Source organism: Podarcis filfolensis (genome assembly GCF_964270895.1).
Source record: "Podarcis filfolensis genome assembly, chromosome: 15".
In the NCBI taxonomy this organism is placed as follows: Eukaryota; Metazoa; Chordata; class Lepidosauria; order Squamata; family Lacertidae; genus Podarcis; species Podarcis filfolensis.
This window is the reverse complement of record NC_139618.1, coordinates 17,148,994-17,168,848: the sequence shown is the minus strand read 5'-3', so window position 1 is coordinate 17,168,848 and position 19,855 is coordinate 17,148,994. Positions and strand designations below refer to the sequence as shown.

Genomic DNA, 19,855 nt, shown 5'->3' with positions numbered 1-19,855 from the left:
CGAACCAGAGCAGCGCACGGAAATGCCGTTTACCTTCCCGCCGGAGCAGTTCCTATTTATCTACTTGCACTTTGACGTGCTTTCGAACTGCTAGGTTGGCAGGAGCAGGGACCGAGCAACGGGAGCTCACCCCATCGTGGGGATTCAAACCGCTGACTTTCTGATCGGCAAGTCCTAGGCTCTGTGGTTTAACCCACAGCGCCACTCGTGTCCTTTAACAGTGGGCTAATCTCTACATGCACTCACACACCTGTCTCAAGGCAAGCAAGAAGCATTATTGGAGTTCAAGGCTGCATTCCAGCCAGGAGAAAACACACAAGGGCCAGTAAGGGGTGGACAGCTCAGTCGGCAGAGCAGGAGAGACTTAGTCTCAGGGTGGTGAGTTTGAGCCCCACATTGGGCAAAATATTCCTGCACTGCAGGCTGGTGGACTCAATAGCCCTTGTGGTCCCTTTCAACTCTACAATTAAATTATTCTAAGTATGGGGAAAGAGTATGCATGAGTGATATTTTTTTAGCAAGGAGAACAAGGATCTGTCCCCCAGCTCTGAGGTTCCCCCTCCCTGAAGATTCAGGGCAGAGAAAAGAACACCCTTCTTCACACAGCCCGTAGTTAAACTATGGAACTCGCTCCCAGAGGAGCCATTGATGGCCACCAATTTTAAAAGAGGATTGGTGATTTTTCATGGAGCAGGAGAGGGCTATTCATGGCCACAAGCCACAATGGCTATGCTGTGCCCCCACAGCTGGAGACATGAATGCTTCTGGAAACCACAGCAGGGGAGAGGGCTCTTGTACTTGGGTCTTGCTTAGGGGTTCCCCCAGCCATCTGGTTGGCCACTGTGAGAACAGGATGTTGGGCAAGATAGACCACTGGCCTGACCCAGCAGCCAGGCTCCCCTTATGTTCTTATGAATTAGTATATCCCATGCTGATAATGGGGACGCGGGTGGCACTGTGGGTAAAACCTCAGCGCCTAGGACTTGCCGATCGCATGGTCGGCAGTTCGAATCCCCACGGTGCTCCCATTGCTCGGTCCCAGCGCCTGCCAACCTAGCAGTTCGAAAGCACCTCTGGGTGCAAGTAGATAAATAGGGACCGCTTACCAGCGGGAAGGTAAACAGCGTTCCGTGTGCTGCGCTGGCTCGCCAGATGCAGCTTGTCACGCTGGCCACGTGACCCGGAAGTGTCTGCGGACAGCGCTGGCTCCTGGCCTATAGAGTGAGATGAGCGCACAACCCTAGAGTCTGGCAAGACTGGCCTGTACGGGCAGGGGTACCTTTACCTTTATGTTGATAATATCCTCAGGTTGTTTTTTTAAAACCTTTCCATCCAAAATCAATCCTGCCCCATGAACCAGAGCATTGCCAGGTACTTAAAGGACAAAGGATATAGGCCCAAGACTAATGTATATAAAGTGATGCCTATAGGAAGATTAAGATGTCAGGTGACTGGCAATTTGCAATGCACTTACCACCCTTCCTGTTAGCAAAACTGCCCCCCCCAAAAAAAAATTATGGGAGGGCAAAGGGGGAGGAGATCCAGTGCCCCAGCACAACCTTCCCGCCAAGCCCTGGGTCTTGGGTTCCCCATGCCACCCGCTAACACTGCCCCTGCCGTGACCCATTCTCTCCCTTCCATGCTCTTTCAGAGAAAGAATGTTCATTATCAGCGAGAAGACAAGTAATCCAATTGTCACTGAGAATAATTAGGAAATTAAAGCACATGTAGATGTAAAGTCTCTGGTTTGAGCTCTGGTGCCATTGGTTAAGCCCCAGAGCTTTGGGGGCATTACGTTGAGCTAACCCTTGGAGAATTGCACTCAACAACTGCCTAAGCCCCCCTGCGTGGAAGGAGCAATCTCCAGCATTTCACGTTTGCACCCCCTTCCTTCTCCGTTCAACTCTGGTCTCTGTAACCTTGACATTCTCCTTGGCCCAAAGCTTTTTCTCCATAGAACAGCGCGAAAAATATACCGGTATAGCCATGTTTTCCAAGATGGTAAAAGGTGAGTTTCAAATAAATAATTTAAAAAAAAACAACATTTTTATTGGTTTTTATCATATGAAATTATAAAACATACCACACAGTTTATCACAAATACAATCTTATTGGACTACCATCAGCACCTCTGATAATCCTCCGTCTTAATCACTTCTTATGCATTTCCTAACTTAATATTGCCTTTACATCTTTTAACATATCATCTCTCCTTCTACATTTTTACAATATTTCTTAGCTTATTCCTCACAGAACTTCTTGTAAACCTACAAACGTTGTCTGGTTGTCACAAATACTTTTCAAATAATCCGTAAATTTACTCCAGTCTTCGGTGAATTTCTGGTCCCGCCGGTTTCAAATCCTTCCTGTTAGTTTGTCTCAAATAAATAAATAAAGCAAGCAAGCAAGCACTGGGTCGTTTTCAAGCTACCTGTCCCTATGAAACCCAAACCTTCTTTGTCATCCTTTCATGGCATACAAAGGGTGCTTCTGGACTGCCGCTATTTTCAGGGTGGGTGGGAGGGATTCAATTGCATACTGGCAAATTCAAGCTGCATGGTCATTTATTTTATTACAAATATTTATATGGTTCTCCTGGACCTATTGGAATACTGCGGTCTGAAGCAGTGTCTGGGCAGAAATCGCTAAAAATGTTGCTTAAAATGTTCAGGAAAATCCAAACATGGCAACCCATGTCGGCAGTGTCGTTTTTGATGATTTTCCTTAAAAATAGCTCAGAAACTTCAATTTCTATTATTTGTATGGCATATTTGCCAAAAAAAAAAAACGCTGAACAAGTTTGGGCAATAAAAGCTCAACAACTTTTCCATCCGGATTTTCACTGTTTGAAATATGGCATCCCTAATATCCCATTATTCATGAAACCATACAAGAAAAACCATATAAAAAACTAACAGTGGATCTGGAGATCTGGTGGGCTTCTTTGTGATAAGGAAAGTGGTGGGGAGTGCACTGGGAAGTAGGCAAGATAACACTGGCTTGGATGCATCATCACCTAACCTCCCAGCAGGCAAGACGAAATGAATGTTCATTAAATAATCAGTGTCATCTGGTCTCCCTGCAAATGGATCATGATGAATCCTTAGTAAACATGTCATTTGGAAGCCTCCAAATCTGCTACCCAAAGTGGCAGCTCCTTGAGAAAAAAAATTTCCCCAGCCCCATTTTGTATTTATGTAATCATAGAGTTGTAGAGTTGGAAGGGACTGCCAAGGTCATCTTGCAAAGCAGGAACCACAGCTAATCACACCTGAGTGTCCTCAGTGTTGTGGCTCCTGCTCTGTGGAACAGTCTGCCTCTTGAAATAAGTCAGGTGCCAACCACTGGGTGTTTTTGATGCCAGACTGCTGATACCAACTACAGTTGCCACTGATCTCTGTGTATGCTGTGTATGCATATCTGCCTTTTTCTTTTGTGTGTGGTGCATCCAAGGTGCCTTTCTGAACAGGAATCTGCTTGTCAGCAGCATCCTAAATAAATAAAACTAGTGTGCCCTTCAGCCTTAGCTGATCAAGAGTCACCTCCATTTTTACAAGTCCTGTTTCAGCCCCTGGCAGCATCTCCAGCCAGGCCTGGGAGAGACTGCCTCTGCCAGAGCAGATGGAATTGAGCTAGATGGGCCAAATGCCAGACTCAGCCCATGGCAGCTCCCTGTGTTTGCACATTCACACATATGTGCACACACTTACTTGGAAATAACTTCCTCCTCCCCAGTGGCGTAGCGTGGGTTGTCAGCACCCGGGGCAAGGCAAGTAATTTGCGCCCCCTAACCCGTGGATTTGCGCCCCCTAACCCATGGATTTGCGCCCCCTAACCCATGGATTTGACCTAACCCCAGATGTTGCGCCCGGTGCGGCCGGCCCCCCCTGCACCCCCCACGCTACGCCACTGCTCCTCCCAACACACACACACCTTGAGCTCAGCAGGACCTATTCCAGATGGAAACTTCTGCAAGACTGGCCCGCACAGCTCTACTTAATTGATCTCCCAAGCAAACCAATTATCACCCGCAGTCCCAGAAAATAGGCAGTTATAATAGGAAAAGCAAGGGAAATGGCGGCAAACCATACTTAACTGTGCAATGGAACTCTGCATTTGACGGTGAGCTGGGAAGTAAAAAGGATGCAAATGAATTGCAGTGGGTGATAACAATGCCAGGAGAGAAAGAGGGAAGAGTGCTCAGCAACCTCCTGCTCTTGAAATATTACTTTCTTGGCTGCCCTTCAGAGCTCTGGGTTGCTATGCGACTAGATCACAACCTATTTTGCCTTGAGTTGGTGCAGCGAGGGCTATGTTTGAGATGTTCTATTCACAATACAATATAGTGCGCAATTGGAATGCTTGCTGCCAGTGGTTCCTGGTAATAATTAGCAGTGGCGTAGCGTGGGGGGTGCAGGGGGGGCCGGCCGCACCGGGCACAACATCTGGGGTTAGGGCAAATCCATGGGTTAGGGGGCGCAAATCCACGGGTTAGGGGGCGCAAATTACTTGCCTTGCCCCGGGTGCTGACAACCCACGCTACGCCACTGATAATTAGGGCTTCCAAGGATCATTCTCATAGATTTGGGGTGGCTATCTTTTAAGTGTGTGTGTTTGTGTGTGTGTGTGTGTCACTATACTTTTTTTTACGTGGGATGGTTTCTTCTCTACATATTCAGCAGTGATGATAGTTCTGCAAAAAAGAAAAAAGACAGCAGGAGACTCAAAGCAGCGAGCAAGAGATCTGTGTACTTTTACACAGCACACCTTTGTCACGAACGTAGGTGTGCAATTTTCTGGAATATGAAGCGTCGACATCTGATAAGCCTTTTGTTAACAGGCAACAACACAACAAACTGCTTTGATCTTCAGGCAATGGATGCTGCTGGTGTCTAATTCATCAACCATCTATTGGTCGCCATCTATTACCATGCAGTAAACATGACATTGAACTAATAAATGAAAACAAAAATCTCTCCCATTACATACCCAACTCTGCAGGAGAGGGCCTCCTGCTGATCCCATTTTGAAAGCACCAATAAAGTAGAAGGTACCTATAAGATATTAGAGACACCTGGGGGGGGGTGCCTCTTGACTGTTCCTATTTTGCAGGAGGGATTCAAGCACATGCCAGAACTTTAGGTTTACACAGTTAAAGTGGACTAAAGGGCTCTGTAGCTCTGAGTCAATAAATCCCCCTTTAAAGAGAAATGGACTATCTGCAGTTAGGAAAGTGTCAGGGAAAGGCATCAAAAAGTGAGAAATGAATGAATGGTTAACAGGAACGGGTATAAACACCCTGCAAACAATTCAGAACAAATGCTCCATGAAAACTGGATATAACCTAACCTCTGAGCAAGCTTTGCGCAAGGAAATCAGGATGCATGCTTAATAAATAGGTCATCCGGATGAGCTTTTAGTAAAATTGCAGGGAATCTGACCTTCCCATGCCTAGAACCCATGCAGCCTAAATTCAAACATCCCAAAGGACATCCTGTGTTTTCGTAACCAATTGCCCTCCTCTCTCCCCACCCCCCATTTGCAAGTGATGGGACCGCACACTTTTTCATGTTTAAAAGCAGGCGGCCAAATTCTTCCGTAGAAGACCAGCAGACAGTTGCATTAACTCCTGTAATCCCTTCCTGCGGTTTAGGAGACGCCACCCAGATTTATTAATTAAACCCAGTTATCTGGTGGCTACCACGAATTAAGCATTTCCTCGTAATGGCTGCAATGAGGACTAATTCGTTAGTAAATGTTTCCATTACATTTAAGGCGAGGAGCGACTTGATGGAGGCAGCGACGCTTCTGAAAGCCAGTTGTTGGAAACCGCAGGAGGGGAGAAGGCTCTGGGGCTCAAATCCTGCTCTTGCGGGTTTCCCACAGGCATCTGGTTGGCCACTGTGGGAACAGGATGCTGGAATAAGTGGGCCATTGGCCTGATCCAGCAGGCTGTTCTGATGTTCTTATGGATCAGCTCTGTTGGCCAACTGATGCAGAGAGACAGACAGACAGAGAGAAAGAGAGCAAATGAAGAAAAGAGGGAGGGAGAGAGGGAGGGAGGGAGAAAGACAGAAAAAGGACCCTGTGTATATAATAATAATAACAACAACCACAATAATAAAATTTTATTTATATCCCACCCGCCCCCTCTATAGTATAGTATATTTTTAGTATAGTATAGTATAGTATAGTATAGTATAGTATAGTATAGTATAGTATAGTATAGTGTAGTGTAGTGTAGTGTAGTGTAGTGTAGTGTAGTGTGGTATAGTGTAGTATAGTGTAGTATAGTATAGTGTAGTATAGTATAGTCTATTTTATAGTAAAGTATAGTGTATTTTATAGTATAGTATAGTGTATTTTATAGTATAGTTTAGTATAGTGTATTTTAAAATGGGGTTTCAGAGTTTTTAGGGGTTTTTATAGTATAGCACAGTGTATTTTAAAATGGAGTTTCAGAGTTTTTAGGGTTTTTTGAATGTTTTATGTAGTTTTTCAATTTCATTGTTCTGTATGGGACAATGACAATAAAGATATCTATCTATCTATCTATCTATCTATCTATCTATCTATCTATCTAATCTATCCCCAGCCAAAGCCAGGCTCAGAGATAAACTGGTTGTAGAGTCGGTGGAGCATTGCTGGCCGAGTTCACAGAATAAACAATCCATGGGGACCACTCAATTTGGGTCACTTCTCCCCCTTCCCACAAAACCTGCAAACTCTAGCCTTCAGGGGGACCCCATGACCTCCCAAGGGGCTTTCTGAGAGGCACTGGTGGTTGCAGATGGAGAGAGGGTCAGGAAAGCTCCCTTCCAAAACCGGAAGCTTTTCATCTGGGAATTATAGGGACAGAAATACCTGAAATGTAGAGGAACTTATTCGTGTATGCTCCTACAGCAGCAAGAATGTTACTTGCCCCAAAATGGAAAGAAGCAGAGGTCCCAGCAAAGGAAGAATTGGATACAAAAACTTATGGGAAATGCAGAAATGGTGAAACTTAACGGAAGAATAAGAAATCAAGATAACTTTTTTAAAAACACACACAAAAGAATGGAAATGGTTTATTGAATATTTACAGATAAATTATAAACAGATAAAAACACTGGCAAGCTTATTGTAATAACCTGCAGTTTTATAGAAGTATAAATTTAAAGAAGACGAATAAATGAGTAAATTAAGTTAATTTGGAAATGCAGAAGATATTAAAAATAAATGTAAGGAACCGCAGAAAGAAGGGGAAGGAAGTCATGTTTTGAAATGTCAGAATGATTGTAAAATTAGTGAAATGTATAAACTTGAAACGTATAAATAAATAAAAATTAAAAAAGGAAAGCTTCCTTCCATAAACTTCCCTGGTTTTATTGTCATGTCACCAGAGCCCTGCAAGACTGTTGAACGGCAAGATCCCTGTTTCTAAGCTTGAGTGAATGCCAACATCACTTTAAACACCACTTTGCCATCTATCCCATGTTGACCCTTTCCACCCTCTTCCAGCTCATAACCCTATGACTCTCTGCTCACTGATACTAATAAAATGGGCATGATGTACTGCTACTTTTGGGGGGACAGGTAGGTAGACAGACAGATTCAACACCGCTGCATGCATTTTTTAAGCCCCCCGCAATACTATTATTATATGATGCATTTTGTGTTTTATGCTGTAAGCCGTGGTCTCTTGATGAAGGGTCAATATTAAAAAATTGATAATTAACAATAATAAGCTTCCTTGGGGTTATGGCTATGGTGGCTGCCGTGAGTTTCTGGGCTTCAGAATTTATTGCCACGCCACCACCTCTTAATGGAGAAAATTGGGCACTTGTGGATCACTTGCTTTGTATGCAGAAGGTTCTGGGCTCAATCCAGATTGGGAAAGACTCCCGTCCAATGCCCTGGAAATCTGATGCCATTCAAGGTAAGCAATAGATAAAGGTAAAGGTAAAGGTCCCCTGGATGGTTAAGTCCAGCCAAAGGCGACTATGGGGTTGAGGTGCTCATAGCACTTTCAGGCTGAGGGAGCTGGCATTTGCCCACAGACAGCTTTCCAGGTCATGTAGCCAACAGGACTAAAACCACTTTTGGCACAACAGAACACTGTGATGGAAACCAGAGTGCAGGGAAACGCCGTTTACCTTCCCGCCGCAGTGGTACCTATTTATCTGCTGGTGCTGGTGTGCTTTCGAACTGCTATGTTGGCAGGAGCTGGGACAGATCAACAGCTCACCCCATCGTGGGGATACAAACCACCGACCTTCCTATTGGCAAGCCCAAGAGGCTCAGTGGTTTAGACCACAGCGCCACCCGCATCCAAGGGTAAGCAAAACCGAGGTAGGGACAGCTGTGTATCCCTGTATTGCAGGGGGTTGGCCCTCAGGGTCCCTTCCAACTCTATGATTCTATTCTGTGAGATGGGCCTGTGGTCTGGCTTGGTACAAGGCAGCTTCCTTTGTTCCCAGGCATTTCTTCTCCTTCTTCGCCTGGATTTCCAGAGCAGGGTGCCATTTCAGTGAGCCGTCAGCAGTGATTCCAGCGGTGCTCGCCAATTGCTTTGGCAGCGGAGGATAGAGCCACAGCTCCCTCTGCTGGTTTAAGGGTCAAACAGCAATGCAGTTTCTAAAATAAAAAAAAAAAATGTTGCGTTCATAACAGCAGTCCGGAAAAAAACAAAAAACAAAACAAGCAGCCATTTTTTCCCAACCCAAAATCAGGCTGGATCACTACGTCCTCTCAGCTGCTAACACACTGCTGCAAGTTTGCCTCTAATTGACTGTTCCCTATAAATACTGTTTTCAATAAATACAGAGAGGATGATTCATCAGCATGCTATTATCCTTCTCCTGCAAGGATCTAAGGCCATTTGTTGGAGACTTAACTCTTGTTGGTGCTGAAAGAGCTACTTCGGCTGCAGTCCACTTCTGAGCTCAGCTCAAAGGGCTCTTGCCCTAGGCATCTCCAAACTACCCTAAACACACCCTACGATCCTGAACAAATCTCCTCTGAAGCTAAGCAGGGCCAGACCTGGTTAGTACCTAGATCAGGGCCCACTTACGAATACCAGGTGACACAGGCTTTTTAGGGGCTAATGAGATGAGCTCCCTGGCCTGGAAAACAAAGGAAGTCATGGCATAGGCAAACTCGGCCCTCCAGACGTTTTGGGACTACAACTCTCATCATCCCTGACCACTGGTCCTCTTAGCTAGGGATGATGGGAGTTGTAGTCCCAAAACATCTGGAGGGCCGAGTTTGCCTACGACTGTCTTAGAAGCACATCACCCAAGAACACAAATAAATGGACTTTGCTTCTTAGGCTTAGAAAGGACCGCCAGGTGGCAGTGTATCAACAGAAGAGATTTGGGTGCTCACAGAGGTGTTTTTTGACCCTGTAATGTAACGGTAAAGGAATGCAGCATCAGAGACCAATGGTCCATCTTCGAAACCTGAATTGTGAAAACATTCTCCAGCTGTAATGCTAAGGACTAGGTACTTGACTTATATCAGATTCATTTCTAAGGCTTTATCATGAGAGTTAGTGAGAGATTGTGGTTTTAGGATGTTCTACCAGGTGCACAGGGAACCAGGTTAAAATCCCTACTCAGTTATGAAGCTTGGCCAACTCACAGTTAACTTGGCTAACTTCTTTGAAGATAGAGGAGGAACTATTTATGCTACCTGAAGTTCATTGGCGGAAGATGGGAATAATAATAATAATAATAGCCTGGTTGCTCCAGCTTTTTTTTACCAAAGTTTTTGAGATTTTTGGGCAAATTCACATGCCAAAAAAGAAGAAGAGAGTTATTGAGGTATTTTTAAGGACAGTCACCAAAAACAACGCTGCCCACATGGGTTGCCATACGTCCAGATATTCCTGGACATTTCAGCTATTTCTGCCCGGACACTGCTTCCAACTGCAGAATTCCGGATATGTACAGAAAATTCCGGACACATGGCAACCCTACCTCAGCCACTCTGGGCAGCTTCCAACATATATAAACACATCATAAAGCATTAAGCATTAAAAAAACTTCCCTTCAGATGTTTTCTAAAGGTTGACATATCAACACAATAAATAAACACATGCATTCTGATGTTCTGTTCATTTCCACCCCCCTCTGCCACTCCCCTAACCTAGTTTGCACATTACTTTTGTGGCATAGTTATTCTTGGAAAAACTGCATCCTTGTGGTCTGATCCAATGGCACCCGGGTAATGTGTTGCAGTGCAGATCCCCTGAGCTGCACAGTAGTGTGTCTCTCACTCCAGTACATTACCTCCACGGGGAATGCCGATGCTGAAGCTAGATGTACCCATGTAATGTGTGCCATCTATGATAAGAATTGCAGTTGGGCAGAATGCGCTGTTCTTCTGCTCTGGTCCTGCTTGTGCGTTTCCCATGGTTTAATCCACAGCGCCACCTGCATCCCTTATATCAGATATGAAGGGTGCTTATATTAGGTTGCAGTAGAGTACAAACACTGCATATAAAAGTTCCAGGGTTCAACCCCTGGCGTTTCCACTTTTTAAAAGTATCAGGTCCTTCCCCAACACGGTGCCCTCCAGATGTTTTGAATGCAGTCCTCACCACCCCTTACAATCAGCCATGCTGGCAAGGGCTGATGGGAATCGTAGTCCAAAAAAATCTGATGAGTACCAGCTGAGCTCTATTGTACAAAGGCAACTCTGAGACTGAGGAGGAAGCTGGCAGCTACGACTGGTTGTGGGCAAGAAGGCAGGCAGGTGGGGGCTGGCCAAAGGTAGGCTGGGACTGGTGGGACACTGCCCCATTTGCCCGAACTAACCAGCCTCCACTGCCTGGAGGTGGAATTCAGCGTCGCAAATGAGCAGGATGTTTTCCTTTCCCCATCCAATATAAACGGATGTTCAGGTCAGGCTGCGGTGCCCATCTGAGGCCCTTTGTAGCAGCATCTGGAAGCTGTTAAGAGTGTTAGAGGAAACCACAATTACTTAATCAGGCCGTGTCCATCTGCATTAGCCTTTGCCATGGGAAATTTGTCATCATTCACATGCCCCGTGCAGAACAGAGCCCAGCGCCACCTCTGCACATTGACCAGTCAGGTGTGAGCAGTCATTTCTCCCCAGTGATCAGGTAGTGCAGGATAGGGGTGGGTGGAGCTGTCACTTTTGGTTTCTCTCTGTGTTTTCAAATGAGCCCTCCACGTTTCCACCTCAGTTTGTGATTTCTCATGTAACTTCTTCAGATTTTTAGGGACCATTTCAAGTAATATACACATTTTCCTAGTGCAGGTTTTCCCGATATACATATTTTTGTGCAATGTTCTCCTGAGGGAGGCTCTTCATTACATATTTTAAGGCACCAGGTGGAAACCTTTCTCTATAACCAGGCCTTTGGCTGATTAATACTCTATGGCCTTTTACAGTGCTATTTTTCTAGAAAAAGAGGTGCAGGAACTCAACATGAACACCTCCCTCGTTCTCTTAGAATGGCAATGGCGCCCACCTGAGAGGGGCCGGAACTGAGTTCAGGTGAGTTCAGTTGAAAAAAAGCCCCGCTTTTAAATGTGTTTGTGGGAGCAGGGTTACTGGTTTGTTCTTGTTTTATTATGTATTTTGTATTCTAGTTAAGTGTTTTTATGTTGTGAACTGCTCTGTGATCTTCAGACAGACAGACAGACAGACAGACAGAGAGATCCCAAGTACAGTACAGTGGTACCTCAGGTTAAGTACTTAATTTGTTCCGGAGGTCCGTTCTTAACCTGAAGCACCACTTTAGCTAATGGGGCCTCCTGCTGCCGCCACGCTGCCGGAGCACGATTTCTGTTCTCATCCTGAAGCAAAGTTCTTAACCTGAAGCACTATTTCTGGGTTAGCGGAGTCTGTAACCTGAAGCGTATGTAACCTGAAGCGTATGTAACCCGAGGTACCACTGTACGCTGCATTCCCATGGATGCTCCAACTACAACAAACAGACAGATGGCTGAGCATCCCGGAGAGACTCCGAACGGAAAGGAAGAGCCAAAAAGAGTCCTGGGGTCATTTCTACATGAGCAGCCATTCCCAGTGGAAGCACAAGAGGAAAGGCAGATGATGAGCAGCCTCCTCCATCGGCTCTGCACAACTTGTGCTGCCACAGCTGGAGCCTGAAGACCCAGCCGCCTCTTTCTCTCTCTGGGGTGCTGCTGTGCAGATTTCCTTTAGCTCTTTCTTAGCCCATTTCCCACAGTTCATTTCCTTTGTTTATTGGCCTGTGAACTTTTTGTTTCTGCCGCTATCCATGCTTGCATTCCTCCCCCCCCCCAACCGCCCTGCTTTCTTCTCTTCATGTTTGGTTATTTAGGCTACCCTTCCCCAACCTGGTGCCCTCCAGCTGTTTGGATGATGACGACCATCAGCCCAACCAGATAAGAGTTGTATTTAAAACAGCCGGAGGGTGCCAGGCTATGGAAACCTGGTTGCAGTGTTACAAGCCTCTGCAATGTGACACAGCATCCGTCTCCTAACAAAGATTCTAGTCCCTATGGTGTAAAAAAGAAAAGAAAAGGAAGTCTTCTCTGGATGCTGTGTTATCTTAAGGTTGCCCGATACCAGGCTCAGTCCCATGCAGATAGTGTGGGGCAGGACTCTGGGGCAGATGCTCAGGGCCCCACTCAGCATGAAAGGCAGAAAGGCTCCCCAATGCAACAAGGCTGGCTTGCCATGTTTCCAAGTAATGCACTTTGACATCAAAAGTGGTGGGCCCCTATAAGAGCCTTTGAACTAATAATAATAATAATAATAATAATAATAATAATTTATACCCTGCCCATCTGGCTGGGTTTTCCCAGCCACTCTGGGCGGCTTCCAACAAAGCACTAAAATACAATAACCTATTAAACATTAAAAGCTTCCCTAAACAGGGCTGCCTTCAGATGTCTTTTAAAAGTTTGGTAGTTGTTGTTCTCTTTGACATCTGGTGGGAGGGCGTTCCACAGGGCGGGTGCTACTACTGAGAAGGCCCTCTGCCTGGTTCCCTGTAACTTGGCTTCTCGCAGTGAGGGAACCACCAGAAGGCCCTCGGCACTGGACCTCAGTGTCCAGGCAGAACGATGGAGGTGGAACGACTTAAGGCTCTTATAGGGGCCCACCATTTTTGAGTCTGATGTTATCTAAGCGAACCTCTAGTACAGACAGACAGCTCAGGTGTGCATGCACTTCCTGTCCACAGCTCCTAATACAGCCAGGGAGATGCCCCTGTGATCTTGCACTGCATGGATCTCCTTAGTGGGAAACAAGAATGAAAGAAGAGCCTGCTGGACCAGGCCAATGGCCCATCTAGTCCAGCATCTTGTTCTCACAGTGGCCAACCAGATGCAAACACCCCCCCCAGGGAAAACCCACAAGCAGGACCCAAGCACAACAGCACCCTCCCTTCCTGCAGTTTCCAGCAACTGGGATTTAGAAGCATTGCTGCTTCCACATGCGGTGGCAAAGCATAGCCATCACAGCTAGCAGCCATCAAGAGCTCTTTCCTCCATGAATTTGCCGAATCCTCTTTTGAGGCCAGGGACGCGGGTGGCGCTGTGGGTTAAACCACAGAGCCTAGGACTTGCCAATCAGAAGGTCAGTGGTTCAAATCCTCGCGACGGGGTGAGCTCCTGTTGCTCGGTCCCTGCTCCTGCCAACCCAGCAGTTCAAAAGCATGTCAAAGTGCAAGTAGATAAATAGGTACCGCTCCAGCAGGAAGGTAAACGGCGTTTCCGTGCGCTGCTCTGGTTCGCCAGAAGCGGCTTTGTCATGCTGGCCACATGACGCGGAAGCTGTACGCCAGCTCCCTCAGCCAATAAAGCAAGATGAGCGCCGCAACCCCAGAGTCGGCCACGAGTAGACCTAATGGTCAGGGGTCCCTTTACCTTTACCTTAGGTTGGTGGCCACCACTGCCTTCTGTGGGAGGGAGTTCCACAGCACTGCATGAAGAGGTCCTTCCTTTTCTCTCTCCTGAATCTTCCAACATTCAGCTTCGTGGGATGCCCACGAGTTCTAGTGCCATGAAAGAGGGAGAAAAGCTTTTCTCTGTGCACTTTCTCCATGCAGTGCATAATTTTATAAATTCCTATCACGTTGCCTCTTTCTTGCCTTTCACTCTGATCTAAAACAGCATCGGATGCTGCAACCCTTCTTCATCCCTTTTGCTCCATCCCTGTGACCGTTTTGGCTGCCCTATTCTGAACCTTTTCCAGCGCAGCAACTTTTTGCACTGAGACAACCTGAACCGCACACAGGGCCCATTCATGTGCTTGCCACGTCTCTGTTGGAGCTGCTGCTGAGTCACCGTGCAGCTGCTGACTCATTGTGCGGCTGTGGGAGAGTGACTCAGGGCTTCCCCCACTGCAAGGTGGGAAAACAAATCCCTCCTCAGTGTGGTGGGCTGAGAAGGAAAGTGCACAAGGTTATCAGAGAGCCTAGCAAGGATGCAGCCTAATTAGCAGACCACTCCTCCATGTCCTAGGATGAAATGCAAGCAGGTCCTTGCTGGAGCAGGGAACTTTAAAGAATCTCAAAGGAGGAGTGATTCTTTCTTGCCACCCGCCCCTGTTTGGAGGCTCCCTTTCTCTGCCTCTCATTCAAGCCTCTCCTTTTGTGAGCGGGGTCTGCAGGCCTTACATGGCGAATGCAGATTCTTTCACCCTATTCAAGGAGAATCTGAGGCAGACAGGTTCACACCCCAGCAGGAGAAACAAGCGAGTCCTTTTCATTCAGAAAGGGCTTTCATCCCACAAGGCTGACAGAAGAGGCAGCAGCAGTGCCAAACTCTGGTTCATCTGGTGCCTCGGCTCAACCAGTAATGAAATGAAATAAACTGCAGAGAGCCGCTTGTTTTCCATTGATGTATAGTTCCACAGTATAATAATTATTTTTTATCTGCTCAAAGCCTAGTGTGTCCTTGATAAAACATTTAAGTAGGAGGCCAAACTAAATAGCAATGAGAGATGGACGCTGCAGCCCTGAGGACACTTAACGAGGATTATGGCCCATTGAACAGTGGGGGTTGATTCCAAATATTGACATCATCCATACATTGCCCAATTCAGAATGCAGTTAAAAGTGAAAGTGAAAACCCATCGAAATTATCAACAAGTGCTGTAAGAATTATTTATTTATTGCATTTATAGCCCACCTTCCTGCCCCCGTCCCCCAGGAGCTCAATGTGGCATACATGGCTCTCCCTTTTCTTATTTAATCCCCACAACAACCCTGTGAGGTAGGTTAAGCTGAGAAGCAGTGACTGCCTCAAGCTCACCCAGTGAGTTTCATGGCTGAGTGGGGATTCGAACCCTGGTCTCACAAGGTCCTAGTCCAACACTCTAACCACTTGTCAGAGCTGCCCAAGGTCCCAGCTCACAAAGGACCAACGCTGCTTCGTTGTTAAGTACAAAAGTCTTTATTGAAGTTCAGTTTCACTTCCAGAGCCGCAGCGCGCAGCTCTACGTCTCACTGTCAGACCGCTGATGATCCCTCTGAATCTCCTCCCCCCGTACACCAGTTTAAGACCCTCGCCTTGCTCCACCTTTTCCGCTGCTCTTTCCTCCTCTGGGTCCGCCTGCCCGCCGGGGTCTCGCCCTTTCTAGCCTCTTCTGACGCTGATTCCCCTGAGCCTTCTCCCTCCCTCCGGCGGGCTTTAGGAGCTGGTTCCCCATCCGGGTCTCCTGCTGTCCCCCGCGCCTGCACATTTGAACTTGGCGCGCGCGCCCAGCCAGCAGCTTTCCTCCTGACCGTTTCACTGCTGCTGTCACTGCTTCCCCCTTTGGGGGGGCTAGCTGCAACTGACCTCCCCTCCATTCCCCCACTCTCCGATGGAGGCGTGGTCAGCCCTGACTCACCTCCTCTTCCCGCTGGAGGGGACGCTGGCCCTGACACATGTGACTCTTCCCCCCCACTACGCTCTGGTGGGGAAACTGGTCCCGATCCCCCACTGCTGCTTTGGGGTTCCCCTCTGGCTCCTTGTTTCTGGTGCGTCCCCCCTGGGACCCCCCTTGCTCTGACCATCGGCGCCCCCTTCTGGGAATCTTCTGATTCGCTGGAGAAGCTCATGGAATCTCTCGGGCCACTGTCATACTCCCCTACGCTTCCCTCGGATTCTTCCCCTTCGCTCTCCAATTCCTCTCTCCCCAGTGCTCCTGCTCCTGATTCCCTGACACCACTATACCACGTTGACTTAAGCTGGGAGCACAACCAATTGCAGTACAAAATTCACAGTGCTATCGAAACCCCTGGAATCAGGGTCAGATGGAGTGGAGGTGTCCCTTTACCAGCCCCTACCAGAGAGCATTCAAAAGAAGCCCCTCCCCCCCACACGCCAAATGGGATGCTTTGAGGAAGTGCAGGCGGCGGGGTGGATTAGCTGACACAGCTTCCTGTGCAGACCCTGCCATTGACACATGACAGCAGCAGGCTCAATCCAGGCCTTTTTGCTGCACCAGACTGGTACACAGTAACGGGGCATTTCTTCCTGGCCCCCACCTCGTACCTTGATCAGCACAAGCTCCAGGGCTGTGTATGTAGCCTGTAGCTCCATCAGGTTGGCCAGAGGTTCTGACTGAACCCTTAGTGAAGGAATAAAATTAGGCCAGCAAGAGCAAAATGTACTTTAACACAGCAAAGCTAAAAAAAACAAATACCCAACCCACTGAAGATCTTTAAAATCATCATTTGTAAAAATAAAAAGGACTTTGCTGGAGCCCCAAAGGCCACCAATCAGCCATCAAGCAGGCATCTTTGGGGAGCATCCCAGAACTGTGGGTGCTCCTGTCAAAACAGCCCTTTGTCTGGTAACTGCCCACCACACCACATTTGAGGAGGTATTATTATTATTATTATTATTATTATTATTATTATTATTATTAACTGAATTTATATACCACCCTATATCCGGGGGTCTCAGGGCAGTTCACAGAATAAAATCAAGATAAAAAACTACAAAATACATAATAAATACAAAATCAACCCAATAACCCCCCCCCCAAAAAAAAGAACCAGCATTTTAAAAAGGGTATAGGGTGTAGATCATGTCAGGCAAAGGCCTGGTTTAAAAGGAAACATTTTTGGCTGACGCCTGAAGGTGTATAATGAAGGCACCAGGTGAACTTGCCTGGGGAGAGCATTCCACAGATGGAGAGCCACTGCAGAGAAGGCCCGTTCTCATGTTGCCACCCTCTGGACCTCTTGAGGAGGAGGCATACAATGAAGGGCCTCAGAAGATGATCTCAGGATCCGGGTAGGTTTATATAGAAAAAGGCAGACCTTGATGTATTGTGCTCCTGAGCAACAGGATCTTATGGTCTGGGTAGGTCAGAATTATCGAATCGTAGAATCATAGAGCTGGAGGAGGCCCCAAGCGCCATCTCATCCGACCCCCTGCAATGAAGGAATCACAGCTAAAGCATCCACAGCAGATGGCCATCCAACATCTGTTTAAGTACCTCCAGCAAAAGAGAGCCCAGCACCTTCCGAGGGAGTGCCATTCCCCTGGGAGGAAGTGATCTTTGGAGTCCCCTGGTCCCAAGCCTTTTAAGTCTCTAATGGTTTTAAACAACACTTGGAATTGGCTTGGAAATGGACTGGCAACCTGCACAGACAAAGGCCCTGATCATGTTTGAAAGCACAAAGGGTTGAGAAATCTGAAAGTGCTGCTTCTCACAGCGATGTTAACTGAACCCCCCCCCCCCAGTATAAGATTCCCAGGCTGAGCCAAAGCGTCAGAGGTTGTAAATATGGGAACATCTGCATTTCGTATGGGTTATGGTTTGTGTATGTCTATGTCTCTTTATAAAACCAGATGGCAGCTCTTTTACACTTTAAATACAGACTATCCAAATGCAAAACAGACCCTGGAAGGCATGCATTGCTCTATGCACAGAACGGGTGGCTGTCAAAAATGACGTTCTCTTCTAGCAAGGTACGTGTCGGGGAAAGACAGACGGCGGAGCTGAGTCAGTGTTTAATATATCTACACAGATTTAGGGAAATTCGATGCTCTTGAAATTGTTCTCAAAGTCAGCTGTCTCTTGCCTTAATTCAGATGCTCTGAAACAAACCAAGACATGGTTTCCGTTTCTTAATCTTTTCCTTCATGTGTAAACGGCACGGTATTCTTTTCATTATTGCCTGGCCTTTCTCAACATGCTTCCCTCCAGATGTTTTGTTCCACAGCTCCCATCGTCCTCAGCTGGCAGAGCCAAGTTGGAAGGACCAATGGGAATTACAGTGGTACCTCAGAACTCGAACGTAATCCGTTCCGGAAGACTGTTTGACTTCTGAAACGTTCGAGTTCCGAGGCGCGGCTTCCGATTGGCCGACAGCTAGGTTTTTGCACAGTGGAAGCTGTGTTGGACGTTGGTGTTCTGAGGAACATTCAAAAATTGGAGCACTTACTTCTGAGTTTTTGGCATTCGGGAGCTGAAATGTTCAAGAATGGAGCCGTTCAAGTTCCGGATACCACTGTATAGTCCAAGGCAGCAGTGCTAGGTTGGGAGGGGCAGGGGGGCAGCATTGCTCACCGGGGCTCCCAAAACTGAGTGTCGCTGCCAGTAACCAAGAAGGGGGAAGGAGGAAAGGGCTTGCGGTGCTCCCTGTGGTACAGATTGGTTCTGCTGCTGTTGCTGCACTGCACTGGGCTCCCTGCACTTTGCCCCTCTCTGTTGGTTTCCTCCGCCATTTTGTTTTGCTTTCCTGCCCTCAAAAGGGATCCCTTTGGTTTCCAAAGGTCTTGACGCCGCAGGAGGCCAGCTGTTCTGCATGAGGGCACTGCCACTTCATTAACAAACTTGATCAAACCTCTCAAAGCGAGCCTTCCATTTTAAAGCAGCGGAACCTGTCCAAAGATGGGATTATCCACCAATTTAGGAGTTTTACCCAGCACCTGGGATTTTTCCCCAGTGCTAGGCTGACATATACACACCTCTTTACCTAATAAGACCTGCAGACCTGTTCTTTATTATTTATTAATAATAAAGAGAGCCAGTGTGGTGTAGTGATTAAGAGTGGTGGACTCGTAATCTGGTGAACCAGGTTCGCGTCTCCGCTCCTCCACATGCAGCTGCTGGGTGACCTTGGGCTAGTCACACTTCTCTGAAGTCCCTCAGCCTCACTCACCTCACAGAGTGTTTGTTGTGGGGGAGGAAGGGAAAGGAGATTGGGAACCGCTTTGAGACTCCTTAGGGCGGTGATAAAGCGGTATATCAAATCCAAACTCTTCTTCTTCTCTTCTATTATAACCCCTAGGTTAAATTATTATAACACATTATATGTGGGGCTGCCTTTGCATGTGATTCTGAAACCGCCATTAATTCAGAATGCAAATGCAAGACCTCCTAAATGGGACCTGGGGTTGGAGAGGTATCTTTCCTTTGCTTAAAGAACAACACTGGCTTCCAGGCCCATTTCAAGGCTCTTTCCAAGTATTGACGCTGTCCTTCACAGCAGGGCTGGGCCCCCGGGTGTTGCTAGACCATACCTCCATCATCTCTGATTATCAGCCAAGCTGGTTGGGGCCGATACCTCACTCCTTTTTCACAGCTTGGTGCCTGAAGAATTGCCTCTCTCCACATGAGTCCACAGAGATCACCTTCTCTGAGGTGTTTCTTCAAGTGCCCCAGACTGGTGACTGGCAGGCAGAGATCTTGCCCTTTCAGTGACAGCCCCCCAATTATGGAATCTGCTGCCACCTTCTTCTTTTTTTGTAATTTCTATGACAGTAAAGGCAAGGACTTTATTTTATGGTGCCTTTATGTGTCAGTTTTATTTCCATTGTGGATTTTTATGCCCCTTTGCTGTTGCTCTTTTGGGGGGGGGGTTGTAAGCAGATTTAAATTTGTGTTTTATTATTATAGAACTGTGTTT

General features: G+C 47.0%; 1 long non-coding RNA gene across 2 annotated transcripts in view; it reads right to left on the bottom strand.

Annotated features, from left to right (window-relative positions):
* Positions 1-19,855, bottom strand: part of LOC310750784 — a 168,372-nt gene that overhangs the window by 115,152 nt on the left and 33,365 nt on the right. The window contains exons 2-3 of one of the 2 annotated variants that reach the window (XR_014542271.1): positions 9,033-9,104; positions 8,228-8,616 (exon numbers count right to left, since the gene is read on the bottom strand). This is a non-coding gene — a long non-coding RNA (uncharacterized lncRNA). Of the gene's footprint in view, positions 1-7,186; positions 8,617-9,032; positions 9,105-19,855 lie in introns of those variants that run through there. The other variant, XR_014542270.1, reaches the window with a different exon arrangement.